The sequence below is a fragment of the Bubalus kerabau genome, chromosome 2, assembly GCF_029407905.1.
Source record: "Bubalus kerabau isolate K-KA32 ecotype Philippines breed swamp buffalo chromosome 2, PCC_UOA_SB_1v2, whole genome shotgun sequence".
Lineage (NCBI taxonomy): Eukaryota > Metazoa > Chordata > Mammalia > Artiodactyla > Bovidae > Bubalus > Bubalus kerabau.
Window position 1 is genome coordinate 111,406,878 of NC_073625.1, and position 11,407 is coordinate 111,418,284.

At 40.4% G+C, this 11,407-nt stretch overlaps 1 protein-coding gene across 2 annotated transcripts in view; it reads right to left on the reverse strand.

The window, feature by feature from the left end:
- GPR156 (G protein-coupled receptor 156) overlaps positions 1-2,246 on the reverse strand; it is a 109,867-nt gene extending 107,621 nt beyond the window's left edge. Inside the window, exon 1 of one of the 2 annotated variants that reach the window (XM_055568303.1) lies at positions 2,072-2,246. The gene's annotated coding sequence lies outside the window, so the exon portion shown is untranslated. Of the gene's footprint in view, positions 1-2,009 lie in introns of both variants that reach the window. The other variant, XM_055568302.1, reaches the window with a different exon arrangement.
- Positions 2,247-11,407: the final 9,161 nt, after the last annotated feature.

Here is an 11,407-nt window from a genome sequence, read left to right on the forward strand (position 1 = left end):
TGGAACATTCTTTTCAACTTTCAAATCCAACTTCTGGGCCCAAGTCAGTCCATGGTCCATTGTCTCTGTGGGAAGGCAGAGCCTCACTGCTTCTTTCTTCTCTCCCCCACTGTTCCCACTTACTCTCTAAAAACCTACAAGGGAGTAGAGAGAAATGCAAATTTGGGAGAAGGAGGGACTTTTCAGAGTTCTATACTCCCCCAACCCCATCTGGAAATGCCCTTATGGTCAAACAACAAAAAAGGAAATATTAAAACTCTGAGCAGGAAATAAACTGTTAAGCACCTACTGTCCACCTCAGAGAATCTCTTTCCTTCTGTCTTTATCACTCTGCCACTATTTTGAGAGTCTTTTAGGCTGGAAGTCTAGGCAGGAAGTTGCTTCACCCTACCCACCCCAAGTCTCCCCCGGGCCACAATTCTGCTTTCACTAGACTTGGAAGTTCTCTATCCCGAGGCCACCATAACTCAACGTCTGCCAGGCTCAACCCTGGACTTTACTGGGGAACAGGGAGAAGCTAAAAGCTGGAGTGAGAGAAGAGGAAATACAGGGAGCAGTCTAGAGACAGTGATGGCCCTGAAGTGGAATTAGGTTGGCAAATTTGGGACCAGAGAGCTACCACTCGCCTCCCAAGAGATCTCTAACTCAAGCAAAGCCTGCCAAGGCATTTTATTCTCCAGACTCAAACTGCCTTGCATTGTGTACTACCACATCCTCAGCCATTTATCTCCATATCCATTCGCTCCAACTGCAGCAAAGGAAGAAGCTACTGTTTTGCAAGCCTGGCTGCTACCCAGCCTGCAGGGAGGCCTTCTATGCTGCATTTAGCCATTGGTAGGAGAAGGCAATGGCATCCCACTCCAGTACTCTTGCCTGGAAAATCCCATGGACGGAGGAGCCTGGTAGGCTGCAGTCCATGGGGTCGCTAAGAGTCGGATAGGATTGAGCGACTTCACTTTCACTTTTCACTTTCATGCATTGGAGAAGGAAATGCACTGGAGCAATCCACTTCAGTGTTCTTGCCTGGAGAATCCCAGGGACGGGGCAGCCTGGTGGGCTGCTGTCTATGGGGTCGCACAGAGTCGGACACGACTGAAGCGACTTAGCAGTAGCAGTAGCAGCAGAGAAAAATTAGTTTTCCTTTGCAGGCCTAGCTGCCTCATACAATTACATCACAAATTTTCCAGCTTTTAATCCACACCACGTAGGTATGGAATAATTTGATATTACCCTCCATACCCTGGTTAAAGGACTACACCAGGAAAGATGTTTCATTACAGGCTAGGACATAATTTGCCTATTATTCATGCACGCAGGTACCTAGGAAACCAACAAAGGGAAGAGTTAGAGCATGCCATGAAGTCTTTCCCCACAGATTCTTATTCTAAAATGATAACAATAAAACTCAAATTTAAAGAAAAACTTCAAAGTTCATATTCCGCAGCGCCACAAGTACACCAAGATATCCACCATTCAAACACCGAGCTAACAAGTGGCCTCTAGTTTCAGATAGAGTTACAAGGATGCTGCAGCTCCCGGGCGACTCTCTGCCCAGAACAAGGCAGTTCGACAGAAAGCAGAGCAATAAAATGTTCTGTATTCAGGACTTCACAACCCTCGTGAGGGAGTCCACCCTACTCGCCACCTGGCACCCTTAGGGTGCACTTCCCCCCCACCCCCCGACAGGCAGGTTTGGGGACAAGCCCCGTGAAGAGCCTCTGGAGGGTCTACATGCCGTTCTCGGATCCCTCCGTTTCAGGAGGCTATCGCCTGTTTAACAAAACAGAACAGCCGCAGCCCCTCTTCCCGACAAATACCAGTAGGCTTCTCTCCTCAGGAAACTGCCACGGGCATCCCCGGTCAGTGACCCCGGGCTCGCCTCCAGTTTCTAAGATAGTTTCTTCACCGTTTCCAAAGAAGCGGCCCAGATTCTGCAAAGCAGAGAAAGCCCTTCCCCCCTTTCCACTTTTTACTCCAGAATTTAAGTCTTTGCCGTTCTGTGGACATACCTTGCCCACAGAGCGCTCCTACAAACTCCCGACTATGGGATCCTCCAGGGCGCGCCGCTCACCTCACCAGGTCCTGGACCGCCGAGGAGCGCCAGGCCCGCGGCTGGCGGCAGAACGCCGGCGGTGCCCGGGTCTCTCGCGGGTTCGCGGAGCCGGAAGGGACGGGGAGGGGCGGGAGCAGTACCGCAGGGCGCCGCGCCCATCACCGCGCTGGGAGCCGGGAGGCGGCCGCGGAGGCGGCGGGACGGCGGCGCCCGGCTCTGCTGTCTGCGCGGGACGTCGGGTGCCTCAGGGGCCACCCGGGCCGGGCTCTGGCGGGGCCGCGCCTCCCGCCCCTCCCCTGGCACCGCCCCGCGCGCTGCGCCGGACCCCGCGCTCGGCCGCTCCCGGCCGTGCGGACCCGCGCCCCGCGCCTACTTCGCCTGAACCGGGCTGCCCCTGGGGGGTCTCGGCGGCGGAGCGGCAAGAAAGACGCCCATGCTCCAGTTCCCAAGAGCAGGAATTATGTCTGAGATTTTGCCCTGGACTTTCCCCGGATCTCTCATTCTCTACAGCCAGACCCTTTCCTGTGGAACATACAGAAAGTGACAGGGACCAACTTGATCATTTTATTTTACCTCAGAATCTCTCCCTTCTTTTATATACAGCCCCTGTATATTCTGCAAGATAGTGGGATTTTTCTCCCAGCGTGGTTCCCACTTTCAGTTCCAGTGTTCTCTTTCTCAAATAGGTGTATCCCCAAGCCCTCAGCTGCCAGGCACAAAAGGTTTAACATCTGCTACCAAGGCCTGCCCTATTTACCTCAAAAAGGTTTGTAGAATCTTTCTCCTTTCTCTGCATTCCCATATTGCTGCTCTTGTTAAACTTGATTACCTTGGCCCGAATCATTTTAAGTTTCCTAACTGGTGTTCTTGTCTCCTGCCTCTTCCCACTCCCAAAACAGAACTAAGAATGCTGCTTTCCTGAAAAAATAAACACACAAACCTCCGCGGCCGCCCCCGACCCCCACCGTAAGCCCCCTCTGCAAGTGGAATACAGTCTGAACTACTTTCACAGTTGGAAACCAGCTTACCTTTCTAACCTTCTATCTGCTCAACACCTGTGTTCCAGTTATACTGTGTTGGGCCAATTGCCGTTCTTTGAATATATCCTGGGTGTTTAATGCCCCTGTGTGATTTGCTCACTCTGTTCTTTTATTCTGGATTTCTCTTCATCCCCATCTTTACCTGTTGAATTGTTCCCAGACCTTCAAGAGCCTACTGAGATGCCTTCTCCTTTAACAATGTTCTTCCAGAAATTCCCAGTCAGATCTGAGAGATCAATTAACTTCTCTTTCCCAACACTCTGTGCTTCTGTTACAACACTTACTAAGTTGGTCTGTATGTTACAGCTGGCTGGGTCCTCTTGGTTCCCCACTGTCATAGCCTGCAAGGCATAAGATGTTTCTGACTCAACTTAAATCCCATGGCAATTGGCAACATGCGTTTTAAAATGAATAACCATCCTTTAGTTGTATATAAACTTTGCTTATTGTAAAAATTCAAATAAATGAAAGTATAAGGAAGGAAATAAACCCCCAACACACTGAAATAACCACTGTTAATGTTTTGATGATATTTTCATGTATATATTTATGCATATGTCCATCCATCATTTATCCACAAATGGAATTATCTCATGTATGTTATGTTTAGGATACACCCTTTTTTAGTCTTCTCTTTTCTTACCTGACTCTTCCCTCACTATTCCCCCTCTCAACCATTTTAAAAAAGTTAAGCATGCTAATATAACAATATATAGGTGTATTTTACAAAGTGAGGAATCGTAGTGTAAACCCTTCTCTGCTTCTTGCTTTCCTCATTAAACAATGTCATAAAAATCCTTCCAGTTTAACTGGTATAGCACTGATTCATTCTTTTATTTTAGAGGCTGCATAATGTTCCACAGTATGGATGTACCAAAATTAACTCAATTCTTAAAAAAAAAATTTCCACTGGCACCAGTGTTTAAATAAATATCCTTTATGTGTATCCAAATGCCCTGGTAATTTAATTTCTGAGGGACTGATTTCCAGGTATGAGATTGGTCTATTTAAAATGTTACTAGATTGCCTTCTAAAAGACCATAACAATTTACTTTGCTTATTTTTTAGCCATTCTGCTAAATGAATAGTGATAATTTGTTGTTCCTTTAATTTTTATTTCACTGTCTACTAGTAAAGCTGTTTGTTTTCTGTTTCCCCTTTTGGATATTCTGTTCTATGAATTGTTTATTCATATACTTAGTTCACTTTACTTTTTGAGTTATGGGTCTTTTTCTTTTCTAAGTGTAAGAATTTCCTGTATGTTACATGAGATCAGACAAGATTGGGAGCGTTCAGGGTGGTATGGCATTAGACATATTATAGATAGTAACTATATATGTATGTCACAGGTTAACATGTCATGTGATTTGCAAATACTTTTCCCAATTATTCATTTACTTTTTATTTGTTTAGAATTTAAAAACCAACTACAACTTATTCCAGTTTGTGGCAAGTTAATATCACATGCCTTAATTTCACAAGTCAACATAGCACTTGGAAAACTAAAATAGACTTTAAAGTTTCAAACTTCTTAGGGAAATCAATCTTCTATTTCAGTATTTAAAAAATTTGACATACCATCTTACTCTCTTATCCTTATCCCATACTCAGTCACTATTAATCCAAATTGCCCTATTCACAAATATACTTCTGTTTATAGTATAGTATAAATTTCTATGTATTATTATCTGGCAGAGTCACATTAAATAGACCATTTTGATTCTTTAATATTCTGGTTAACAAAATGTTAACCCATTTAGAGGTCATCACCTATTTATTTTTGCCCAAACCCACTTATTTGGGAAAATGCCTCCCATGCAATTCTAAAGATCTGCCAGGCTAGGAACTCCTCTTTTGACCGTAATGGTGGGCATGACCCACACTAGAACAGACAGACTCTATGCTCCAGGTATTTGAATCCTTAATTTTAGACTGACACTGTCTTAAAATGACTATCCTTAATACAAACCACTAAAATCCTCAGCTCTGCCTTGTTTCTTTTGATTGTATATATTTTTATTTGTTTAGAATTTAAAAACTAAAATTTATTCTCTTCGTGGGTGCCCTGGGCATTGTAATTAACATCCATACCTAAAATAATCTAATTTGGAGTAATACCAACTTAATTTCAATAGCATACAAAGCTTTGCTCCAGTGTAACTCCATCCCCTCCTCCCTCTTTTGTGATATTTTCACACAAATATTATTTGTATCCTTCTTGCACTATAAGCTCATCAACTCACTTTTATAATTAATCACTTTTTCATTCAGTTTATTTTAAAATCAATTAGGAGAAGAGTTACAAACAAGAAATCAATTTATAGTATTCTTTTGTATTTATCTACATAGTATGTTTACCAGTGTTCTTTATTTCTCAACGTGGATTTGAGCTACTGCCTAGCTTCCATGGTGGCTCAGACGGTAAAGAATCCACCTGCAGTGCAGGAGACACAGGTGTGATCCCTGAGTTTGGAAGATCCCCTGGAGGAGGGAATGGCTACCCATATTTTTGCCTGGAGAATTCCAAGGAAAGAGGAGCCTGGCAGGCTACAGTCCATGGGGTCGCAAAGAGTTGGCCACAACTGAGTGACTAACACACCGCTGCTGCTGCTGCTGATTCGCTTCAGTCATGACACTAGTGCCCTCTTATTTCAGCCTGAAGGACTTCCCTTAGCATGTATTGTGGGCAGGTCTGCTAGCCACAAACTCTTTCAGTTTTTGTTTCCTTGTAATGGTTGAATTTCTTCCTCATTTATATCCAATTCTGGATATAGAATTTTTGGTTGATAGGTTTTTCCTTTTAGTACTTTGAATATATTATCCTACTTCCTTCTGGCTTCCATAGTTTCTGAGGAAAGTCAGTTACTAATTTTACTGATGATCCCTTGGATGTGAAGAGCTGTGTTTCTCTTTCTGCTTTAAAGTTTCTATCTTTGGTTTTCTAAAGTTTGACTCTAATATGCTCAGTTATGGGTCTCTTTGTGGTCATCATACTTACAGTGTGTTGATCCTCTTGGATACGTAAGTTAATTCTTCTCATCAAATTTTGGAAGTTTTAATCTATCATTTTTTCAAATATATTTTTGTCCTTTTCTCCCCTTCCTCTCCTTCTGGGATTCACATTATGCTTATGTCAGGACACTTGATGGTGTCACACAAATCTCTGAGGTTTTCTTTTTCTTTTTTCTTCTTTCTGTTCTTCAAATTGCATTATCTCAGTTGACTCATCATCAAGTGTGCTGATTCTTTCTTCTACCTGTTAAATCTGCCGTTAAACCCCTCTAGTGAATTTGTTATTTCACTTATTGTAATTTTCAACTTCAGACTTTGAACTTCATTCTTTTGTAAAATAATCTCTTTATTGATATTCTAGATTTTGTGAGAAATCATTCTCATTCTTTTTTAAAGCTCTTTATGTGTGATTTCTTTTAATTCTGTGACTATGTAATAGCTGACTTAAAAACCTTTAATAGTAGATAAAAAATGGATTGACGTTAGCACTGGAACTCTGACCAAGTTAAGCTCCTAAAGCTCCCCCACTGCCTGTCACTCATGCTAATCGTTCTTAAAAAAAGATAGCCTCCATACTTCACCCTCTTGTCTCCTCATCTTGACTCCCTTTTAATTTTGTTCCACTTGTAATTTAAAAGAAGGCCCTAGATTTTTACCTTGACATTGACTTGAAAACCATTAGAATTCTCAGACTTCCCACTCTTTACCCAACTAGTAGCATCAGGAATTGAGACTTAGCACCTAGCTCAGTTTCTTAAGATGCTCCATGCCTAACCTCAAATTGACCTTCTAGTGTTGGCTTCAATTTGCATTACCAGGTAGAAAGCTGTGACAGGTTTGTGAATGGTACATTCTAGAATGGACCATTATCAGAATGGCATACATACTTTTGTTATCTATCAAATGTAAGAGATAACAACCCCTCCCTTTCTATGATTTCTTGCCTTGGTCCAAAACATAGTTCTGCTTTCTCAGAAGTATTAAGGAGAAAGCATCAGAACTTTTTGTTCTTTCACCTCCCAGTGTTTCTTATGGGAAATACAATGATTTGTGGAATTGTTATTTTAGAAAAAGGTTCACTGCATATACATAGCCATGTTCTTCCTTCACTTTCTGTGGAATGATCTTACCCACAGGGGATATGCAGTCTTCTTATCTTTATGCAGTAGACTAGCTAGAACAGACTGCATCTATATTTGTATAAGTTCTGCCTGTTCTTGGGTGGTTTGGTTCAATTTGAGATGAAGGAATGTGAAAGGTATATTTTGACTTCTGAACCAGGCTGTGTTCTCCAATCTAACATTTCCATGAAAAACTGATACCTGGGGAATTCCCTGGTGGTCCAGTGGTTAGACCTCTATGATTTCGCTGCTGAGCACCAGGGTTCAATTTGAAGAGAAAACTAAGATCCCACAAGCTGAACAGTACAGCCAAAAAAAGCTGGTATTTGGATTATAGTCTGATTCCTGGATTTATATTTCTATTGTTCAGAACTCAGAGGCAAAAGGGATGATTCTCCTTCTAGCATTCCAATTATTGGTGTTTATTTTGTGCAATGTACTGCTAAGAGCTATGAGAAATTCAAAGGATTATGTACATGATCCTTGCCCTTTAAAAATTTGCATTTTTGTGGTAGAGTTAAGACATTTAAACAATAACAGTTCAAATGAGAATGTCATCATCAGATATTTTGGAATCATTTTCTGTTTTAGTTTTGCCATCAATACTAAAGATACAGATGTTATGGTTTCTGTTTTCAAAGACCATATAGAACAGGGAAAGAAAAGGGAACGTGACTTCATTTAAGAAGGATAAGATTTCAAAGGGCAAATGTGGGAAAAGATATTCCAGGTAGAGCAAATAACATGAGCATGAACTTAGAGGCAAGGCTTTTCAGGTGCCAATGCAGGAGACATGAGACACAGGTTTGATCCCTGGGTCAGTAAGAGCCCCTGGAGGAGGGCATGGCAACCCACTCCAGTATTCTTGCCTGGAAAATCCCATGGATAGGGGAACCTGGCAGGAAGGTCTCACAGAGTTGGACATGACTGAGCAACTGAGCACGTGTGCACACACAAACTCAGAGGCAAGAATCAAGGTAAGCAGCTTACTTTTGATAGAACTGGAGGGATCTTTGAGGAAAGCAATGAAGATAACTGGACAGGTAGATTGGAACTAGACTGTGTGGTTTCTTGATTTCTGGCCTAATTAGAGGCATTAGAGCCTAATGGGGTTAAGTGTCAGGTAGAAAAGAAATCTCCCAATAGAAGATGAATGTCTTAAGAGGGGGAAAATTGTCCCCCAAATAAATACTTTCCTTTGTAATTTACTTGTTATACAGTTATAGAATATCAAAACTGGCAAAGACTTTAGAAATATTCTAGTTCAAAATTCTTATTTTTAAAATGAAGAAGCTCAGAGAGATGAAGTTAATATTCATACCAAAAAATCTTAAAGGTGATGCTAATCTGAGAAATCTACTCCAAGAAATAAAAACTGCAACAGCATCATTTTTGGAAAAGAAGGGAAATGCTCTTCAGAATTCCAGTAACACAACAGGTAATTGTGGTGCTGGAGAAGACTCTCGAGAGTCCCTTGGACAGCAAGGAGATCAGACTAGTCAATTCTAAGGAAAATTAACCCTGAATACTCATTGGAAGGGCTGATGCTAAAGCTGAATACTTTGACCACCTGAGTGATGAGCTGACTCATTGGAAAAGACCCTGAAGCTAGAAAAGATTGAAGGCAAGAGGAGAAGGGGGTGACAGAGGATGAGATGGTTGAATGGCATCACTGACTCAATGGACATGAGTTTGAGCAAACTCTGAAAGATAGTGAAGGACAGGGAAACCTGGCATGCTGCAGTCCATGGGGTCATGAAGAGTCATACACAACTTAGCAACTGAACAACAACAACAACAACTATTTCAGCAACACAAATTGAATAATTTCATATAAAGCAAGTGGGAAGATTTCTGGTCCTTACATGTATGGATACTGATCTTGAGTGAAACAAGAGGACTGAGTCATAGTAATTAGTAGATTATTTTTTCATGTTACAGTCATGTCCCTAAATGACGCTTAGGTTAACTTTTCAATCCCCAGCAAGTCTTTAAAGGTAAGAGACATCTTTTGTTGGTGCTTGCTGGAATGATGGGAGGCCATTGGAAAGGGCTGCCATTATGAGTCTTAGCAGGGAACCTGTCTCCTAGGCCTTACTTGTCAGTCAGTTCCATGGGACAGGCAGAAACAAGATACAAAGGGGGAACATCTGTGGGAAACAGAAGTAAACATCATATTAAGAATAATTAAATTAATAAAATGGACATTCTCCAAACCACTTTCGTCACCAAATGCTTAATGCACTGTGGCCCCACATAGCCAGAGGGAGAGTTTTAACGTGTACGAGACTCCCTGAAACTAGATGTCCAGAATCCAAAAAAGTTGATGCAAGCTGCCAGTCCTTTGAGGTTGAGAAGCTTTCTCGTTGTCCAGCCTTTCTTGGGGATAGAAGTTGAGAAGGGCAGCTTTAGTGCTCTTAAGCAAATGTTTTTCTGTTTTGCTTTTTTAAGAGGCAAATTTGTTTATTCATGTATGATACAATTCACCAATTTTAAACTTTACAATTCAGTAGTTTTTTAGTATATCCACAGATATGCACAACCATCATCATAGTCAATTTTAAAATAATTTTATTACCTCAAAAAGAAACCCTAATTGATGAGAATGAAATGCAGAATTACTATATAACAATTGCAATTCTGTGTATATACCCAAATGAATTGAAAGCAGGAATTCAAACAGGTATTTGTATACTCATGTTCATGGCAGTATTATACATGAGGCAAAAGGTGGAAGCAATCTAAATGTCTATGAGCAGATGAATGGATAAACAAAATATTGTATAAACATACAATAGAATATTATTTAGCCTTAGAAAAGAATAAAAGTATGACACATGCTATAACATGGACAAAAATATTATGCTAAGTGAAATAAGCCAGTTACAAAACGACAAATACTATATGATTTTATTTATGTGCAGGGTCTAGAATAGTCAAATTCATAGAGACAGAAGTAGAATGATGATAGATGCTCTGGAAATGTTACTGAAACAGTACAGAAATAAAAAATTTAGAGTGTATTTCATAATTTCTCCATACAGGTATATCTTCATTTAAGAATATATCATGACATTTTTCATGTTAGCTCACAGGAATTTATTTCATTGTTTTTAACAGTTGCTTAGTAGTCCATTACATGAATGTGCCATTATTTGTTTTAGTATTCTCCATTGATAAAATTTGAGTAGTTTCTACTTTTTCACTGAAATGACACAATCAAGATATTTACACTGTTTCTTTGTGCTAGTATTTCCTGGAAGTGGAATTTCTGAGTCAAAGGTTATGGACATACAGTGTTGTGTAATCTGCTTTTTAAAAAACCCTATTAATATATTATGAACCTCTTTTCAGGTCATTAAATATTTAATTTAGCTGCCTAATATAATTTATGGAGGTATTAAAATTTATTTTTCCAATCTCCTAACATAAGGAATTATTTCTAGACGTTCACTAGATTGTTTCATTATAAACAACTTTGCATTAAACATTAGTTAAATCTTTGCATGCACGCTTAAAATTATACTCTTAAGATGAATTCCTAGATATAGAATTGCTCTTTCAAGGAGCATGTATATTAAAAGTAATAACTTTTATTGTTTTTCCTTATTATAGAAATAATACATAGTCATCCTAGATTAGAAAAATATAGATAAGTAAGAAAATCAAACACGAATAACGTCACTATCCAGAGGTAACCATTGGTAATGACATGGAGCTGGTGGTGGTTGGCGGTTTAGTCACTATGTTGTGTCTGACTTTTCTGACTCTATGGATTATAGCCCACCAAGCCCCTCTGTCCCTGGAATTTTCCAGGCAAGCGTACTGGAGGTGGTTGCCATTTCCTTCTCCAGGGGATCTTCCCAACCCAGGGATCAAACCCGTGTCTCCCACATTGCAGGCAGACTCTTTACCAACTGAGCCACCAGGAAAGCCCCACTGCTAACTAGTCTGCATACTTTTTCTTTACACAAATGCAAATATAGAGTATATGCTGCTTTGAATCATCTATGATAAGCATTGTTTCAATTATCTCCATCACCACTTTTAACATCTGTACAGTATTCTGTCTTATAAATGCACCAGAATTTATTTGCTAAGTCCTTATTGCTGGGCATTTAGGTTCTTAATGTACATATTTTGAAAACTTTTCAGGTGAATGCAGCATACGTGTTATGTTA